Raw genomic sequence first — 11,071 nt, forward strand, 5'->3', positions numbered from 1 at the left:
TAATTTCACAGGTCAGGGGATGTCCTTTTCCCGTTAGCCCTCAAAAGCGCGGGCTGATTAGCAGATCAGCTGTCTGAACAAGACATAGTATTGAACCCAAGCCACCACTGTGATGGGTGCTGGGGGGATCTTTCTGGCACAGAACAGCTCCAGCAAGTGACAGATAATCCAAGATCTCCACTCACCCTTTGGCACCCAAGAAGAGGAGAAAGGGCAAGCAGCTGAGCCTCGAGGAGAAAGGAGAGAAAGTCTTTGTGCTGAACAGGTGTGTTCCCTTTCAACGCCGATTGTCCTGCTTGGCTCCATGAGGAGCTTCAGATTTTTGGATGAAGGGTTTTAGAAACAATGGGGAAAGTTGTGGCAGAGAGAATGAAAATAAAGCATAGCCTACAGCAGAAGTAGTGGATTTCTATAAACATCTTGGCACTGAGAGGCAGAGAAAGCTGATTTAACTAATTATGAGCAAACCCCTCCGGATATAAAGAGAGTGGGAAAAGTCTGGCTGTCTAGTCAAACGTTATTGTCTAAATAAATCCGTGCAGGCCAGCAGTGGGCTGCCGGGCATCACTCAGGCAGGAAGCAAGTTGGCCTTGAAAACAGCTGCAGCTCCTGAAACGGGGCCAGGCCTGGAGTTTTCCTGCTCACACTCCGAGACTTTTTTTTCCTGAGACAGTCTCACTCTGTCGCCCAGGCTGGCGTCCAGTGGCACCATCTCAGCTCACTACAATCTCCGCCTCCTGAGTTCTAGTGATTCTCCTGCCTCAGCCTCCTGAGTAGCTGGGAGTACAGGCACCCACCACCATGCCTGGCTAATTTTTGTATTTTTGGTAGAGACATGGTTTCGCCATGTTGGCCCGGCTGGTCTCAAACTCCTGACCTCAGGTGATCCACCCACCTCAGCCTCCCAAAGTGCTGGGATTACAGGAGTGGACCACCACGCCCACCCCACTGAATCCTAATGTATTAATTTACCTAAAAACACACACTACAGAGCATTTTTATAGTACAAAAGCCATTCCCTGGTTGAAGATCGAGCAGACTACCTTCTTAAGAAGGGCTGCTTCAGGGCACCGCAGAACTGAGGACTCCAGAGATGAAGGGAAGCAGCTGGCCTCTTTATCCTGCACACAGAACTGCAGCAGATCCTTTCTTTTGCTGTCATGTTTGTTGAGTTTTCCATGGATTCATGTTCAGTTTTGTGGTTAAAATAGTCACATAGCTTGATCTGCAAAAGTGCTGTAATATTTTTTCATCGCTGTTGGCTTTTTATTTAACTTTCCCTTTTTTCCATACTTGCAGTAGAAATGAGTGGTACAGTGGCTAAGTTGCTCTCCTCTCTAGAGCTATGGCAAAAGGGGCAGCAATGTGTGCATTAGTCAGCAAATGAGGACGATCTCTTAACTCCGCTGAATGAGACAGCAACGCAGTAGACAAACAAGTTATCTCAAAGAGAGAAAATATGAAACCAGAGAGGCAGTGTGGCCAACAGAAAAAACAATGCGTGAGGCTGGGTGCAACGGCTCGCACCTGTAATCCCAGCACTTTGGGAGGCCAAGGTAGGAGGATCGACTGAGTCCAGAAGTTGGAGACCAGCCTGGGCAATAAAGTGAGAGCCCATCTCTACAAAAGATAAAACGTTAGCCAGGCATGGTGGCATGCACCTGTGGTCTCAGCTACTCCGGAGGCTGAGATGGGAGGATTGCTTGAGAACAGGGGGTCAAGGCTGCAGTGAGTCCTGTTCACACCACTGTGCTCCAGCCTGGTAACAGAATGAGACCCTGTCTCAAAAATAAAATGAGGCTGGGTGCAGTGGCTCACGCCTGTAATCCCAGCACTTTGGGAAGCCGAGGTGGGAGGATCACTTGAGGTCAGGAGTTCAAGACAAGCCTGGCCAATATGGTGAAACCCCATCTCTACTAAAAATACAAAAATTAGCCAGGCATGGTGGTGCACACCTGTAGTCCTAACTACTTGGGAGGCTGAGACAGGAGAAAGGCTTGAACCCAGGAGGCAGAGGTTGCAGTGAGGCAAGATTATGCCACTGCACTTCAGCCTGGGTGACAGAGCATGAGTCCATCTCAAAAAATAAAAATAATAAATAAAATAAAACAAAACAGCAGCAAACCACGAGGCAAGCAGTTCGGAGACCCAGGTGCTTCACAGCAGTCCAATCAGCGCTCCAGTGTTCTGCACAGATCAGAAAGACCTCCTGTCCCATTTACTTCACCATGATCGCCCTGCAGAGGAAATAAATGGAAAAAATGAAGGTAGGAGGCATATTTTCATAGGAATACATTTTAATAGGAAGAATAGTATTATCATAAATTTGGAGAAAGAATTTATAACTAAATTTCTAAAGCAGTGCTAAGGCTTATGCTAAAAGAACAAGACTGATGGTCAGATACTGGCTGCACTAGACATGGCAGGCGTTGTTGGTCATCTGACCCAAAACTCTCTCATTCCTAACCCCTTTCTCTCTTGTCCATCTCAACTGAAAAGGCCGCAAAGGTTTGCATCGTGTCTAATGGAGGCCACATGACAGTTCTGGCCGAAGAGTCTTACGTGGAAATTTGTCGTGGACTTAAAGAGAGAGAAGCTTTTGCCTTTTTCTCATAAAACGGACAGATACAGTTGGTGTGAATTCCTCTCTTCTTTCTATCTTGAGTATTGGTATAATGTCTGGAGCTGCAGCAACTATTTTGTGATGAAACAACAAACCAACATGGTAGGTAAAATCAAGAGGGAGAATGAGCCTGCCTGGGTCTTGATGCCATTGATGAGCTGCCACCCCAGCTCTGGGTGGCCTACCTTGAGACTTCTTGTTTAAGACTTCCTTGGTGTGGGGACGGGCGTTGCTTTTTTTGTTTTTTGTTTGGTTTTGTGAGACAGAGTCTCATTCTGTCTCCCAGGCTGGAGTGCAGAACCATGATATTGGCTCACTGCAACCTCTGCCTCCCAGGGGTCAAGCGATTCTCCTGCCTCAGCCTCCTGAGTAACTGGGATTACATGTCCATGCCACCACATGCAGCTATTTTTTGTATCTTTAGTAGAGATGAGGTTTCACCATATTGGCCAGGCTGGTCTCAAACTCCTGACATCAGGTGATCTGCCCACCTCACCCTCCCAAAGTGGTTGGATTAGAGGCATGAGCTACCATGCCCAGCCTGTTTAAGACTCAGCCACAGCTTTCTAAAGTATACCTGATTCCAAAGTGCGCTTTGTTCCTGGTAGTGTGAAATGCTGTAACATGTTATAGGCTATATGTTTCGACTAATTAAATTGATTTTTCTCAAAAGGGAATTACCATATAGTAATTTGCAATTTTACTTTACTTTCAAAACTATATGATGCAGCAAAATGTAAGAATAATCTTTTAAATTTCTATTTTGAACTTTTTTTTTTTTTTGAGACGGAGTTTTGCTCTTATCACCAAGGCTGGAGTGCAATGGCGTGATCTCGGCTCACCGCAACCTCCACCTCCTGGGTTCAGGCAATTCTCCTGCCTCAGCCTCCTGAGTAGCTGGGATTACAGGCACGCGCCAACGTGCCCAGCTAATTTTTTATATTTTTAGTAGAGACGGGGTTTCACCGTGTTGACCAGGATGGTCTCGATCTCTTGACCTCGTGATCCACCCACCTCGGCCTCCCAAAGTGCTGGGATTACAGGCATGAGCCACCACGCCTGGCCAATTTTGAACATTTTTTAAACACACACAAACATTGTAAAAGGACTCCTTTCTTCACATCTGAGTCATGGCACCAAAATAAAAAATAAATAAATAAAAAATAAAAAGGACTCCTTTCCCACCCGCCCAGGCCGCAGTCAGGGCTCAGCTGGTCTCGCTCGGGCAGGCGAGCTTGCTCCCACCACGCCAGCCCCTTTCTGCACCCCTAGAGTTGCCAGACAGGTCTTCCGGGTGTTCCATCAACACTTTCTGCCCTGTAACCTTTCACTCTACGCTCTGCAGTGACAGTGTGCGGCCGTTTTATAAAATACTCATGGCAGGCCGGGCGCGGTGGCTCACGCCTGTAGTCCCAGCACTTTGGGAGGCCGAGGCGGGTGGATCACGAGGTCAACAGATCGAGACCATCCTGGTCAACACGGTGAAACCCCGTCTCTACTAAAAATACAAAAAATTAGCTGGGCGTGGTGGCGCGTGCCTGTAATCCCAGCTACTCAGGAGGCTGAGGCAGAAGAATTGCCTGAACCCAGGAGGCGGAGGTTGCGGTGAGCCGAGATCGGGCCATTGCACTCCAGCCTGGGTAACAAGAGCGAAACTCCGCCTCAAAAAAAAAAAAAAATAAATAAAATAAAATACTCATGGCATTTTTCTCTCTGTGTGAATCTTGCCAGCCAGTCAGAAAAGGAGTCTTTCTGGAGAAGGTCAAGCACAGAAAGGAAGGAGGCCTGCCAGCCCCCCAAGGGAGGGCACACTGGGAGTCCTGTTCCTCCTCCTGCTGTGAGGGAACGCTGGGAGGAGGCGCTGGGAAGGGGACGCTCGGCGGCAGTGTCCACCCTTCTTCCCTGCTCGTCTAGTGGCCCAGCTCCCATGCTGGGCCTGGGGGTTTAGGGACAGGCCTGCATTGTCAGAGGCCCTGGTAAGCTTCCTCAGTTGACAATAATGGAACAGCCAGACCCCAGTCTGAAAACTCCTCCTGTCCCTAGTAGGTTCTCCTTGGATGTGGGACTGATTTGAACAATGTTTCTATTAAGGACAAGCAGACCTTGCTGTTCTTGGCATGTGAAAGCCCCCTTCTTTCCCATATACCTGGGACAGGTGTGCTTCGGGTTGTTTTTCCAGCTGGGACACTGGTTGGGGCGGGGCTCTCCCAACAGGCTGGCACACCTGTATGGGGAGCCTGGTCTTAACCATGGAAGTGAATAAAGCTCCCCTGGTCCCCAGAGCCCACGGGCACCTGTGGTCTCTGCAGCAACCCAACCGACAGGCCTATTGACTTTCAGCAACAGACCAGGAGGAAGAAAGGTGCAGGGACCCAGGGACCTGGACAGAGGGAGGCCCCGCACTCTCCATCCCCGGGGCCTGGAGTTTGCAGAGCGTGGCACTGCGTGGGTGGTAGCCTGTGGCTGCTGGGCACACTCTGAGAAGGGTAAGGAAGATCATTTGTGTCTGGATAGCCCCGCCCCTGGGCTGAGACTCAGGTACAAGTCTGAGAGATCAGTCTCTGCATCCAGTCGTCAGGCCATAAGTCAAGTCGTGTGTGTGTGTAGATATGGACTGATAGTGCCTCATATGCCTTTTTTACAACTTACAATGAACTTCCAAACCAACCCTTCCTATTCACAGCTGTCTAGCACCTGGTCCAGCCAGCAGCGCCCAGACTGGTTTCCCGGGAGCTAAGCCAAGTGAGCTTAGTCCTCACCTGTGCGGCACGGGTCCTCCTAACACCTCCAGGGGTGCATGGGGCAGGAAGCGGGGTGATGTTGGCAAAGCCCCCAGCTGCTTTGCTGATGACTGGCACCAGGGAACGAGAGCGGGACTAACTTTCCTCCTAACTGGGCAGCCAGTTTCTGCCGGCCTTAGGCTGCCAAGGCTGCGAGTTCAGTTGTCTCCTTGAGGCTTCTAAATGCCAATTAAAATAAAAATCCCATTCTCTTCTCTTAATTTGGGAGGCTTGGGCTTCAAGCTCACTAGTTAGATAGTCTCGTTCATTTAAAACGTTTCACAAATGGCCACTGTGACTCTTTGTTTAAACTGTATTTTATTTTACTTCAAGTTCCGGGACACGTGAGCAGAATTCGCAGGTTTGTTACGGAGACATACGTGTGCCGTCGTGGTCTGCTGCACCCTCACCCCGTCACCGAGGTTTTAGCCACACGTGCATTAGCTGTTTGTCCTGATGCTCTCCCTCCCTGGCCACTGTAATTCTAAAATATCTTTAGTAGGATCTTTAAAATAGACTGTAATTCTAAAATGTAATGACACTGTGATTCTAGAAGATCTTTTGCCATTTCGTAAATACTCGCAGCTTCTGGGGCCATATTCTTATACACGGAACGGCGGGCATGGCCAGACGTTAAGAATCCCGTTTCTGGCTCATACAGTCCTTTCACGGTGTACTTCGTTGCGTGAACATTTCCTTGCAGCTGGTTGGTGACCTAACATCAACTAGCTTATTCCATGACCAGCTTATCCTTTCTCAGGAGCCTTATTCTTTTTTGTTTGTTTGAGATGGAGTCTCGCTCTGTCGCCAGGCTAGAGTGCAGTGGCACCATCTCGGCTCACTGTAACCTCTGGCTCCTGAGTTCAAGCGACTCTCCTGCCTCAGCCTCCTGAGTAGCTAGGACTACAGACGTGCACCACCACGCCCAGCTTATTTTTGTCTTTTTAGTAGAGATGGGTTTTCACCATGTTGGCCAGGCTGGTCTCAAACTTCTGACCTCAGGTGATCCATCTGCCTCAGCCTCCCAAAGTACTGGGATTACAGGTGCTGGGCACCACCACGCCCAGCAAGTCTTATTGGTAGGTGCTCCAATAGCTTTTACTGCCTGAGCCACACCCACCAATAAAGTTATAGCTTTGGCTCTGAGATACCCTTGATCAACTTAGCCAATGATTCCCCCAAACTAAGCATGCAAGAAAAAAAAAAAAAATGAAGAAGATAGAAACACAAACACCTGTGGATTCTGAAAGTCAGACTTCTTGCTCCTGCAGGAATAACCGCTTACTGCAAACACTGTCAGTTGCCTTTAAGATTGCAGCTGACTCAGCAGCCACAGCATCCCAGAGGACAAGTGCCCTCTCGCAGCACAAACTACCCTTGGTATCCTTTCCAAGGTCACACACTAATCCTTAATTCAAAAACTAAAAAAATCGGGGGCCTCAATGCAAAACGAGCAGAGTCTAATTTGAGAAGAACTGCCTGGCACCCCCCGGGCTGCATAAGGACAGGAGACCTCAAACGGGGTCCGCAGGGCTCTTCTGTGTTTCTTGGGGGGGTAGCTCCTTTGGGTCCCTTTACAGTCACCAGAACTGTCAAAAGATAAAATAACAACCAATTTAGATGCAGATCTAACTGGCTCTCGTTCAGGATTCATGAATTAGAGAAACCTCCCTCATGTAAAATAAAATGAGGCTGGGCGCCGTGGCTCACGCCTGTAATGCCAGCGCTTTGGGAGGTGGGGGCCAGCAGATCACCTGAGGTCAGGAGCCCGAGACTAGCCTGGCCAACATTGTGAAACCCCATCTCCACTAAAAGTACAAAAATTAGCTGTGAGAAAAAAAAATTAGCTGGGCATGGTGGTGCATGCTTGCAATCCCAGCTACTCTGGAGATTGAGGCAGGAGAATTGCTTGAACCCAGGAGGCAGAGGTTGCAGTGAGCCAACATGGTGCCATTGCACTCCCGCCTGGGCAACAAGAGTGAAACTCTGTCTCAAAAAATAAAATAAAATAAAATAAAAGCCCTCACTGGGCAATAGCAGAAAACTGGTTTTTATAAAATGGGAACAAGGAAACAGAATAGGAAAAAAACTGATCGGTTAACTTCTTTCATTACCTTCTTTGTAAAGGTTACGGCAATGAGCATTTCCTCCTTACACGGACTCAGATAAACTGGAATCTCCTGTTTTCAGGAAAAACTGGTCTGGTTTAGGATCTAGCGGCCTCAAAAGCTTCGGTTTAACTTTGTGGCATTTAGCATTAGTAACTTCATTTTGGTTTTGTCTGGTTTGTTGGGGCCTAGTGCAAGAGCTTGTTCTAAAACAATGTCTCCCATAAATTTTTTTTTAACAATTCCAACACCCCTAAACAATGTTGGAAGAAAATTCCACAGTCCTGCAGATTGGCTTCATTTGATATTCATAATCCTTGTTTTATTATTGTATTGATATTATTATTTATTTTTAGAGACTGAGTCTCACTCTGTCACACAGGCTGGACTGCAGTGGCACAATTTTAGTTCACTGTAGCCTCAAACTCCTGGGCTCAAGAAATCCTCCTGTTTCAGCCTCCTGAATAGCCAGGACTACAGGTACCCACCACCACACCTGGCTGATTTTTAAAATTTTTTGTAGCTATGGAGTCTTGCCATACTACCCAGGTTGGTCTCAAACTCCTGGCCTCAAATGATCCTTTTGCCTTGGCCTCCCAAAATGCTGAGATTACAGACAAAGCACCGCATGAGCGATGAAAAAGATCTAGGGGGAATAGGGTAAGGGGCTGTGGGGTTAGGGGAGGGGTTCCCTTTTTGGTGGGAGCCACTAGAGCACATTTGTACCTGCTGGGAATGAGCCATCCAAGAGAGAGAGAGAGATGAGTGCTGTGGGTGTTAGGATGAAGGAAGGGACACAGTCCTTGGGAGAGGGAGATCAGACAAAAGGCTGTGACGGAGGAAGTGGGGACTTTGGAAGAAGATGATGAGATACTGCTGGGACCCTGGAAAATATCTTGAGGGAGTTCTTTTCCGTTGACTCTATTTCTCTGGAAAGTATGAGGCAAGACAGATTGCTGAGATGAATGAGGTAGAGGGGAATAGGATATGTGAGGAAAGACAAAAAGGTTCTTTTTTTTTTTTTTGAGACAGAGTTTCACTGTTGTTACCCAGACTGGAGTGCAATGGCGTGGTCTCGGCTCACCGCAACCTCTGCCTTCCGGGTTCAAGCAATTCTCCTGCCTCAGCCTCCTGAGTAGCTGGGACTACAGGCGCACACCACCATGCCCAGCTAATTTTTGTATTTTTAGTAGAGACGGGGTTTCACCTTGTTGACCAGGATGGTCTCAATCTCTTGACCTCGTGATCCACCTGCCTCGGCCTCCCAAAGTGCTGGGATTATAGGCGTGAGCCACCGTGCCCGGCCGACAAAAAGGTTCTAATCCTCATCTTAGAGGTAACGATGTTAACTGTAAAACTTCTGAGATTAAAAGGCAGTTACATTTTGAGATCATGGAGGTAAAATGAGTAGATGTCATAATACCCACTGTCGCCTTGAAATTCCTTTCTCCACCGGAAAAAAAGCAAGGGTTCTTGTAAAGATAGTTGGTTTCAGGTCTAGAGAAGAAAATGCACAAGATGAGGTTGATACTGCTAATCCAGAGGGCAAGGAAGCCATCGAACGCCACTGGGTCACGTCAAAAGGACCCAGGAGCCGCCTTGAAGAGGCTCCCGCTGGCCACGGAGGGAACATTTAAGCATCAGTGAGAACAGTATGGCGATGGGCTGAAACACATCAGATACGTTTAAACTCCGAGTTCAGAAAGAAAGGAGAACAATCATCCTGAACACCAGGAAACAGGGAAAGAGTCCTGTTCTACCTGCTTTATTTACGTTTGCATTACCATTTGGTAAACAAGTAGCAGATGAGAATTTTCCATTTATAGAAGAATTTTCGCTACTGAATGAAGAAGGAATGACAGCATTGGAACATAACCATTTCACAAGGATTAAGACATTGATGATTAATGGCTGCTGTATCATAGAGAGAAAATCAGACACAGGCTTCCTGGTGGAGGAAGGCACTGCCACTCATTAAACAGTCTAATCAAGCTTCTAGATGGAGCCACTGAGCTACAGATGAAACCCAGGGCAAAGGAACTTGCTAAACACCACAGCGGCACGTTAGGCAAAATCCAGGCTGGGGAGGACGGCTGGACACGCAGCCTCATGGTTTCCAACAAATAAATTGGAAGGAGATTTAAAAAAAAGAAATAGAGGGGAACCTATACATTAAAAAGGACATATCAATTATTTGGTGTAAGCATTATTTTGGTTCTGGTTCACACAAATGTATGATTTTGAAATAATTGGAAACATGAACTCTGATAATATTAGACCATTACTGCTTTTTAAAGAATGACAGCAGCCCACAAAGCTATGCAGTTCCTCCAGTAATTGTTAAAGGCGGCTACTAAAGAGATTCATGGGAGGCTGAAGTTTGGATGAATAAGTTAAGAATATTGGGGTTTTGGCCGGGCGCGGTGGCTCACACCTATAATCCCAGCACTTTGGGAGGCCGAGGCGGGTGGATCACGAGGTCAAGAGATCGAGACCATCCTGGTCAACGTGGTGAAACCCCGTCTCTACTAAAAATACAAAAAATTAGCTGGGCACGGTGGCGCGTGCCTGTAATCCCAGCTACTCAGGAGGCTGAGGCAGGAGAATTGCCTGAGCCCAGGAGGCGGAGGTTGCGGTGAGCCAAGATCGCGCCATTGCACTCCAGCCTGGGTAACAAGAGCGAAACTCCGTCTCAAAAAAAAAAAAAAAAGAATATTGGTTTTTTTTTTGCCTTAAATATTCATGTGTTATTAACATCTAATATAATATTTATGTTAAAAAGTACCTTGAAAAACCATGAAGTTTTATTTTTAAATTAGGGCTAAAATCTTGGAAAGCCAGAAAGACGGAGAGACTGAATCCATATATTATTTGCTGATGGCTTGTTTTACTTTGCTGGGATTCTTGCGAAGGTCATATTTTTCTTTCTTTTCTGTCTTTTTTTTTTTTTTTTTGAGACAGAGTTTCACTCAGTTGCCCAAGCTGGAGTGCAGAGGCATGATCTCAGCTCACTACAATCTCTGCTTCCTGGGTTCAAGTGACTCCCATGCCTTAGCCTCTTGAGTAGCTGGGATTACAGGTGTGCACCACCATGCCTGGCTAATTTTTGTATTTTTAGTAGAAACAGAGTTTCACCATGTTGGCCAGGCTGGTCTCAAACTCCTGACCTCAGGTGATCCACCTGCCTTGGCTCCTAAAGTGCTGGGATTACAGCCATGAGCCACCGCTCCCATCAAGAGATCATACTTTTCTGAACCTCCAAAAGGAACATGTGGTCTGACAAAAGGATATTTTCTAGTTTATAAATGTATTTAGAGGAAAACTATTATTAAGATACAAAAATGTAATCATAATTAGTTGTACATTTAATGAATCCCCTTTAAGGAAAATACAAGTTACGTAAAATCGAAACCAACCCAGAACATCATATGAATTATCACCTTCATTATGTTCTGCATGAGTCAGACCTCAGGGATCTGTGTGGTGAGTTCATCACATTTCAGACGTGGGAGAACTCAGGATAGTCCGAGAAGAGCTAGTGTAATGACAGCAGTGGATGC

This window comes from Callithrix jacchus, chromosome 4, assembly GCF_049354715.1.
Source record: "Callithrix jacchus isolate 240 chromosome 4, calJac240_pri, whole genome shotgun sequence".
In the NCBI taxonomy this organism is placed as follows: domain Eukaryota; kingdom Metazoa; phylum Chordata; class Mammalia; order Primates; family Cebidae; genus Callithrix; species Callithrix jacchus.